The 10,015-nt window shown below is 42.8% G+C and overlaps 1 pseudogene across 1 annotated transcript; it reads right to left on the reverse strand.

The window, feature by feature from the left end:
* Positions 1 to 2,400: 2,400 nt before the first annotated feature.
* LOC308434314 (HCLS1-associated protein X-1-like) lies at positions 2,401 to 3,134 on the reverse strand (annotated as a pseudogene). The gene has a single exon. The product of its transcript is annotated as an HCLS1-associated protein X-1-like (transcript).
* Positions 3,135 to 10,015: the final 6,881 nt, after the last annotated feature.

A 10,015-nucleotide genomic window follows, 5' to 3' on the forward strand; every position in this document is an offset into this window, starting at 1 on the left:
GGAGGAAGAAACAATCTAAATGCTCATTAACTGGGTGAGGAATGGATAAAATGTGCAGCAGCAGCTAGGTTTGGAGGGGAGGGCAGAAAAAGAACAAGTGTTAGCACACACTACAGCGCAGATGGATGAACCTTGGAACATTGTGTGACGAACAGAAACAAGGCCAAGGTTTATTTGGTGGCCAGATCAGAGGCATCCAGTCAACCTTAGCAAGAAAGACGTGGTGAAGCCCTCAGTTCATATTGAGAACCGGGGATGGAGGCTGTTCCCATCATGGTGGACCATGAAGCAGAGAGCAAAACTGGCATCCGGCAGGGGTAACATATCCTAGAATGAGGCCCTCTCCTAAAGACCCCATAGTCTCTCCAGACAGCACTACCTGATGAGGAACAATTTTCCAGCTGTAACCTGAAACAAAAAGCAAGTTAGGAGTTCCTTCTTTCATACTAATGTATCTAATAATTTGTTACACAGTGTACATCCAAGGCATTTACTTTTCACCGTGAATGCAGTCCAGTACCACATTATTCTGTTGCTCTTATCACTGTAGACACAGGAGCATTTTCCATTGGCTCCTATGTTGCTCTGATATATAATGAAGGCTGTGTGTGTAAATAACAATAATTACTTAGTTCTGGCAGATCTTGTAAGTTTCCTGAACTGGTCTTGGCATCGCTATTTCTCCAAAGAGACTTGGTTTTTATTACTGGTGATTGATTTTTAAAGACAAAAACTGTGGAAAGGTGATAACTCTGTAAATATGACACCCAATGCATAAGCAAGTTACACTTCATTAAATTTGGGATCCAATCATCAAAGGAAACTAGGAAGAAATCTGAAGACAACCCATAGAGCAGAAGAAAAATATTTGAAAATTTCTAATATTAGGATTAATATTTGGAATACATGAAATTAAATAAAAAGCCCAATTTAACTAGAGAGTTCTGGTAACAGTTTCCCGCAGGTTTATAAATGGGTAAAAACATAGGAAAAGCTGTTCAGTGGCATACACTGTAAGGAAAATGGAAATAATAGTTATGTGTGACAGTCTGGCACACTTTTAAGGATAACTTTCCTATTTTCCATAGTATTTTCCTCCATTTTCATGTGTGTGTGTGTGTTACGACGACGTGTTTTAACACACATGTATAGATGTGTGTGCACCTGTGGGCAAGTGCCTGTGGAGGTCCAAGTTTGATGTCAGGAATCATTCTCCATTCCTTTGGTACCGTATTTATTGAAATAGGATCTCCCAATTCCTTTGGTACCTTATTTATTGAAATAGGACCTCCCAATTCCTTTGGTACCTTATTTATTGATATAGGATCTCTCAATTCCTTTGGTACCTTATTGAAATAGGATCTCTCACTCAAGCCGAGAACTTGTCAGTATTGCTCGTCTCCCTAGCCAGCTTGGTTAGGCAGTCCCCGGGATAACTATCATCCTTGAAGGAAAGTAACGCACACATTAGTAAGAAGCGAAGAGTCTGGAACCTGCAGGGATCGTTGGTGAGACATAAAGTGTTGTGAGGATTAGAAAAAAAGGATTACAATCCCCCATCCCAAAGTAAACTTCTAAGCTTCCATATGGCCTTCTTCTTCCTGTGGACATGTTGGAGGCTGAATTTAGAAGATTTAGAAATGTAATGGAATCGGAGAAAAGGAGTCAGAAATGAAAACATATGCAACTATAATTCATATATAAATAAAAACCTATATGTAAAAGACAGTGGCATTATTAATAGTCTAGATTTGGAAGTTATCTAATGTTTAACAAGTTATGGGTAGAAGAACTTTTAGAGATGTACTCGTGTGTGTGTGTGTGTGTGTGTGTGTGTGTGTGTGTGTGCGTGCATGCGTGAGTTCGCACAAAAGCCAGAAGAGGGTGTTTTGGATCCTTTGGACCTGAAGCTACAGGCTGTTATGAGCCACCTGCTTGTGGGTATTGGAAATAAAACTTTTTTTTTTTTTTTACAAGAACAGTAAGTACTCTTGATTATAGAGCTGTTTCTCCAGCTGCATTTCTATAACATCATACTAAGTAAAAGGAGCCAGACACAATATGCCAAAAGGCAATAAGAGTACATTTATGGAAAATATCAATTATAAAGTTCATACAGACAGAAAGTAAATTAGTGGTTTCCAAGGGGTGGTATAATTTAGACATTACAAAAGTCTCCTGTTTAATTTTTTTTTTTTTTAGATTTAATTTTTTTCGTAAATAAAGGATACATGGATCAGTTTGGATGAATGACAGACTGGCACAAACTCAAATAATTGTTTCACACATTTACGATCCCAGGATGACAGAAAAGGCTATGCTTATTGTCACTGGGCAACAGGAAGGGGGTGGGAATAACCTAAAGGCTTCTGAAGTTTCAGAAAGCTATTGGGACCAAAATCAACATCCTAGGAGCAAGTCCAGGATGGGAAAGAGAGCTTCCAAAGCTGAATCACTGAGAGTCTGGATCACTTCTGGAACTGTCATGGGCTTCTTTGATAGGTCATGGTGGTCTCTCTCTGGCCCTCACTGTCTACCACGGTGCAGTTTCCTCTATCTAGCTTAGTGACCTTGATCACAGAGGTGCTTTTGAAATACAATTTGGGCTGGAGTTGAAGAAGTGGAACCAGATCTTCCTGAGAAACCTGGGAGTCAAGATCATTGTCCTCTTTGTCTCAAGAATGGGGACTCACAGGCTGTGTATCATCTAACCTATGAAAAGGTCCCTGGGACCCCCAATCTGGAGCTGGATTGGAGGACTCAGGCTTTGCATGGCTCTCCAAGACCCCCACAAAGATCCTGGGCTGGTGACTATCTGGATACTTAAGCATTGAGTCTCGTAGTGTCTGCCCTCCCAAAATATCCCATCAGGTGTTTCTGACTCAGGACATGGAAGTTCAGGAGAGTGGAAAGGCAAGGTCCAGGCCCCCATCTTGCTGAAGATGCTATTAAAATCTCGTACTAGATATCAAAGCCAAAGTTGCTGTGAAATCGCATCCCTTCTCTGAGGCTGAAGCTAAAATTGAATTCCTCTGTAAGGCTGAGAACCATCGAACGCATAGCAGCTCTGGACCCCACTTGCCTCTGTCTTTCTCCTCTTCATCGTCATCATCATTATCATCATCTTGAGTCATCCCTCAAAAAAAAAAAAAAAGGTGCTCTGGGGTCCAGGGAAGAGGGGAGCAAACCTCGGAACAGATTAAAGACACTCATTCTCATAGGGACACTAGAAACTTTGAACCTCTGCAGCCCATGGGCAACGCGAGACCACCAACTGTTGGATATAGATTTAGATTTTTTATGTGTATGAGTTTTTGCCTGCATCTATGTGTGTGTATGTATGTACATGACTACTTGGTTCCCATGAACTCAGAAGAGGGTGTTATGGATAGTTGTAAGTCATTATGTGGGTGCTGGGCACCAAACTCGGTTCCTCTGCAAGGGTGACACATACTCTTTGCCACTGAGTCAACCCTTCAGCCTCAAAGTCTTCTGTTGTAAATGTAGAATTCCACTTAAGCTTAAAGATCTATACACCATCATTACAATCTACTTTTTAACCCTCTCCTCCACTTTGGACGTTATCTCTTTCCAGCCAGTCAGTCCTCTTTCTACCACCAATGTGTATTCTAGCTCTGTCGATTTATAAGTGTATGACATTGTTGAATTATTTTTATTGTTTTTGTGGAGCCCTCACGGTGTCAGTCCTAATGTCCTATCATTGTGAAGAGATACCATGACCACAGTAATTCTTCTAAAAGAAAGTGTTTAACTAGGGCTTGCTTACAGTTTCAGAGGTTTAGTCTATTGTTATATGCAGTTGATATGAAGGTGAGGGCAGGCATAAGATAAGGCAAGGCCTGTGATTGAACAGTGAAAAAGTAAAGTGGGAGAGAGTTTTGGAAAGACTTGAGAGATAGGGGATGTACTGGCTGGTTTTGTGTCAACTTGACATAAGCTGGAGTTGTCACAGAGAAAGGAGCCTCAGTTGAGGAAGTGCCTCCATGAGATCCAGCTGTAAGGCATTTTCTCAACTAGTGATCAAGGGGGGAGGGCCCAGCCCATTGTGGGTGGTGCCATCCCTGGGCTGGTAGACCTGGATTCTATAAGAAAGCAGGCTGAGCAAGCCAGGGGAAGCAAGCCAGTAAGTAACATCCCTCCTTGGCCTCTACATCAGCTCTTGCTTCCTGACTTGCTTGAGTTCCAGTCCTGACTTCCTTTGGTGATGAACAGCAATATGGAAGTGTAAGCTGAATAAACCCTTTCCTCCCCAACTTGTTTCTTGGTCATTTGTGCAGGAATAGAAACCCTGACTAAGACATGGGAGGAGAAAGAACCAAAGATGGAGGAGGAAGATGATCCACCCCCCACCCCGTGTGGCTTTAAATAGTTACAGGAAGCTCTTAATATCTTATAAGGAATAGATTATTATAGGACATTTTGTCTTAGCTAGGTAGGCAATTTGTATCGATATCAGTTGGCTCGGAGTTTATTGTTTGGACATTTGGTGGAATAAGAATTTACTGATATAAATCTGATTGATAAATTACCAGTTTCTAGAGTTTTGATTTTGTTGGGCTAGTGGAAATTGTGACAATAACCACAGGGGGTGGTTGCTAAGAATATACCGCTGGGGGCAGAGAGCCAAGAGGGCTGCTACTGCCAGCAACAGAGAGTTGCAGGAGGGTGGCCACTGCGGGAACCAGAGAGTAGCTGGTGACAGACTTGGGTGGAAATTGGGAACTTAGCAAGTTGGGTGGAGAAGTTTTGCAGTTTGCGATGAAAATACCCCCACCCCCAAGATGATGTCATTATGTAGGAAGGCAGGTCCAGGATAAAGCAAGGCCGTCATTGATGAGAAGAAAGGATGGGCGGGTACAAAGTTTTAGGAGGAGAGTAGGAGCCAGAGTGGGAGGAGGCAAGATGGAAGAAGAGGAAGATGACCCGCTGTGTGTATCTGCATAGCTACAAGTTGTAATGAATATTTTATAAGGGATGGATTTGTTTAGAATGTTTTGTCTTGTCTAGGTGGGCAAATTATATATCACTTGGCTCTGAGTTTATGGTATAGATGTTTTGTGGAGTGTAAAATTTACTGAGAAAATCTGAGATAAAGTCATTGTTAAGTTACAAATTTCTGGAGTTTTGAATTTGTCGGGCTGTTTGGAGTGTGGGTAGAGTTCATAGCTGGTCCTCTGCTGGGAGAGAGATGCCAGAGGAGACAGGTCACTGCTGAGATGAATTAATGTAAGTTCTATATGGCCCGCGGGAACTAATGCCAGGGAGCAGCGTGGTGAGGTGCCATGCTGGGGCAGTTCTCAGACTGTAGCTCTGTGGCTTGAAGAGGGGTGTATGGAGCGAGAACTTGCAGGAATCAGTAGCTGCTTTTTTAAATTTTTACCACAACACCCCACAGATGCCATGTGATCCTGTGGTGCCTTCGATAGCAAGGTTTGGTGTTTCCTTTCTCAAATATTTCCTTCTAAAGTCATATGGTAGATTGGAGCTAGGATACTGACTACAAATTCTACCAAAGTTTGCTGAATCATAACCTAGAAAGTTGCTTCTTGGGGCTAGAGAGATGGCTCAGCAGTTAAGAGCACTGACTGTTCTTCTATTCCTAGTATCCACATGACAGCTCACAACTGTCTGTAATTCCAGTTTCAAAGGATCTGGCACCCTCAGACATACATGCAGGCAAAACACCAATGTACATACAAATCTTTTTAAAGCTGCTTCTTGATCAAAGGAATTTGCCTTTTACATTTATGTTGTAATATGAACAATATTCAAGATTCTTCCGTTGTTGTGCTAAAACACTCTGATCAGAAAACAAGTTAGGAAGAAAAACAACTTAGGAAAGAATAAGGTTTATTGCATCTTATACTCCTAGGTCATAGTTTATCATTGAGAGAACTAAGGGCATGAATTCAAAGCAAAATCCTGAAAGAAGGATCCATGGAGGAATGATGCTTGCTGGCTCACTCCTGGACTGATACTTTGCTACCCTTTTTAAAAAAAGATTTATTATGTATATATGAGTACACTCTGTCTTCAGACACACCAGAAGAGAACATCAGATCCCATTACAGATGGTTGTGAGCCACCATATGGTCGCTGGGAATTAATCTCAGGACCTCTGGAAGAGCAGTCAGTGCTCTCAACCTCTGAGCCACGTCTCCAGTCCTTGCTAACCTTCTTAAACAATCCAGGAACACACCCCCAGGGAATAGTGCTTCTGGCAGTGGCCTGGGCTCTCCTACGTCAGTTAACCTAGATAATCTACTACAGAATGGCCTCGGGCGATCGGATCTGGACACTCAATTGAGATTCCCTTCTCAGGTGCCTCTAAGCTATGTCGAGGTGACAAATATGGCACTGGCTGTTTTATCTCCTTTCTCCCACTTGTCCTTTCTCTATCCTGTGCTTTGAAACTGTGACCTGTCAGATCTTCCCATTAAACAAGGTAACAAAGCTAGCCTGTAACTCTCTTACTGGATGCTTCTTTAGATACACTGGACTGGGCTATAAAATCAGGGCTTATGTGTTCTTCATAGACTCTTAGCTAAGGTATGTATGTAATAGTCTGTCTAGACAGAAGGTGGTGATTTCATTCCTGTAGGTATAAGTATATAAAGTATCATGTGCCTCATTCCATTTAATTTTCATGTTCCATTTACTAGACACCTCACAGATATGGTACTTTGTTAGCCTTTATTAAATGATGCCTTTACATATCACCAACATGAACTGTTGATTACATGAACTGTGCAAAAGATAATATTTGTTGTAAACTAGAAAGTTACTTTTAAATAGGTCTTTTAATCCAGGGATTTTGATTAAAATCTGGTAAGGACCAAATAAAATTATTCAGGATTGATGAAAACAAGGATGTTTGTAGACAGGGGACTCAATAAATGTAAGTCACATATATTTATGTGTATATACTGGTGTCCCAGAGATCAGAAGAGGATGTCAGATTAACTGAAACTGGAGTTCAAGCAGTTGTGAGCATGCTGGATATCAAACCAAGGTCCTCTGCAAGAGCAGCAAGTGTTGCTGAGCCATTTCTCCAGCCATTCAGCTTCCATTTTCAAAGCAGCTTCATGTACATTTTTAGATGTGATACTAAATCAATCTATCTTTTTAAATTTTTTTTGTGTCTCATACAGAACAAAAATTTTTGCTTTGATAGCAATAAAGTAGACTCATGCTTCTTGATATATTACATGTTCAAGTTGAAAGCCCTTTTTACTTTCATTTTTCAGACTTTAAGATACATTGTAAGTTTTTTTTTTTCATAGCTGGTGCTGAGAATTGAGCCCAAAGCCTTACAACACATGCTTAGGTGTATCACTAAACCACACCCACGAGGGACTACAGTTTGAACACTGAAATAGTATAGTTATTATTCTGAGATGGTCTTTTGTTTGGTTTGTTTTTTTTTGGAGACAGTGTTTCTCTATGTAGCTGTAGCCCTGGCTGGCCTCAAACTCAAGAGATCTGCCTGCCTCTGCCTTCTGCTGGGAGTAAAAGCATGCACCACTGCACTGCCCTGTCTGTAGTCTCAGCAGGAGACCACTGCTCACCTGCGACAGTTTTAGTGTCTTCAGAGTTAGTGTACATCTTCCTGGGGCATTTGGCAGGCAGTGAAGAGTACCCTGGTTCTTGGTCAAGATAAGTGAAGCCCTGGGAACCTAAGGAAGCTGTCTAGTCTCCCGAGAAATCAGGCTCCTTCACGCCGCCATAAGCACCACACTGCCCCCCCCCAAAACAAACGGCATCAGCCACATCTCAGCTTCCTCCACAGGTGAAGATGTGACCACAGGTCCTGTAATCTCCAGGCAGAAGCAGGATCACACCCCCTAATATGTAAACAAGGTTTTCCCAAGCCCTCAGGCCAAGCCAATAGGAAGCACCTGTTGTCAGACTCTGAACCATTTCAAAAACTGCATAAACTGCACACACACACACACACACATATATGAGAGCTTTGTTCAAGAGTAAAGGTACAAGAATCATTCTGCTGTCTGAGGGCTGCTGTTAACATTGCTGTTTGGGAAGAGATTTCCTCTCCTGAAGCTTCTTGCACCCCAAGTCAGACCCTCCTGCTCGCTCCGTTCAGCCAGGCTCGGCGCCTCATGGCAGCGGCAGAAACCAGGACAGGCCGGACCCAGTGGTGGAAGCTGCAGAATCTGTTCCCCCTTCCCTCTCCCGGACTTCCCTTCTCCACCTGAACCCATGGGCTCTGTGGGACCCAGCAGCGGAGGCAGCACAAGTCACTCCCATCTCTGACTAGAGATCTCTTTGTGGGGCTTTTGGCACCCTGCCTGGACCAAAGTCCCATACATCCTTATATCTAGGACAGAACATAGACATCAGTGATAAAAGCGCACATTGAATATAGCCCCCTGGTGGCATGAAAGTGGAGCAAGAAGCAGCTCTCAGTCCTCCCAGAACCAAACTCAGGCTGTGATCCCCACATTCCTGGCATGTTTTTCATTCTCTTGTGGCTAGAAGCAAGTGGAGTTGCCAGGTTACCCTTCATCAAGGGTAATTTTTAGAAGCATTGTCAGTGTTCTGCTTTCTGGGTGAATCATCTTGCACAACCCATGTCGTGGGTGTTGAATAGTAACTATTGGCCAATGTTTAACCTGTGGGCTCTTGTCCAACCTTTCATTCAACTGTTCCTAATAGCTCAGTCTTTTTAACCTTCACTATCAACTATCAAACAGATGACTTATGGTTCCCTTTCAGTGAATTTGAAGTGATGCAGTAAGGTTTCTGTCGGCTTACAATTCTATTCCATTGTGGGAAACAAAAGCTGAACTTCCAGTTTCTAGATTGACTATTAAAATATCCGACTGTATCCCCCACCCCACATTCAGTACATACAAGCTGTGGTGCCCAGCCAACTTCCAGGAAAGACATACCATTTAAAATGTTGAATGAATATAAGTGTTTGGCTTCCTTGAATGTATGTTTGTGTATCATGTGCAAACATTGTCCAAGAAACTACAAGAGGGAAGTAGATCACCTGGGACTGGAGTCACAACGCTGCATATGCTGCTACCGCTGGGAACTGGGAACAGAACCCAGGTTTTCTGGAGGAGCAGCAAGTCCTCTTAACTATGGAGTGAGTCATTTGTCTGACCGCCGTGTTCTTTATTTTTTGAAAAGATACTTTCACTTGTCCCACTTCAAAGATACAAATTCCTCAATGTATCTTTTTGAAATATTTTCACTTCAGTTCCCAAGTTACTCTCTCTGCATAAAGCCAAATAATTTGGCTTTTGTATCTTGCCAGGTATAGTTTATTTACTCAAAGATGTAGTTAAAAATAAGACCCACACTATTGGTTGCTTTGATTTGTTAACTTAGGCAGTTTCCTCTAAAACAAAACTCTTGTGGCTAAATCAATTTAGGCATAGCTTTGTATTTGATCGAATTTAGTTACCAGTTATATCGCTTAACCACTGGCTATTCATTTAGATATAAAAATCTTTACTGAACCTCTACTAGGATCAGGCTACCTGGGAAACAGGAAACAAATGGGCCCCGTTACCAGTTCTACCCTTTAGCCGCCACATGATTCAAATCTTTGAACCGCTACCAACTTCAGACGCCTGGAAAACACTGCAAGCAAGTCCGGCCGAGCAGAGCAGACAGCCGGGAGCTGCTTTCTGTGCGATTGGTCGCTCGTGCGCCCCGCCGCGGTCCCGAGCCTGGCAGCAAGCGACTGGAGTCAGGGAACGCTGTGGTACTCATCTTCAGCAAGGCTGGTCACAGGACTCCATTAAGAACAACCCATGCCCTTAGGCAGGCGTGGTGACGCACATCTTTAGTACCAGTACTAGGTGTGGGAGTGCATGGGATCTCTGATTTCGAGGTCATCCTGGTCCCTACAATAGAGTTCCAGGACAGCCAGGGATCGATAGTGACCCTGACTCAAAACAGAAACAAAAGAACCGGTGCCTTGCTGGCTCCTAGCTCGGCGGAGGGCGGGGAGGGACGG

This window comes from Micromys minutus (assembly GCF_963924665.1).
Source record: "Micromys minutus genome assembly, chromosome: 1".
NCBI classification, from domain to species: domain Eukaryota; kingdom Metazoa; phylum Chordata; class Mammalia; order Rodentia; family Muridae; genus Micromys; species Micromys minutus.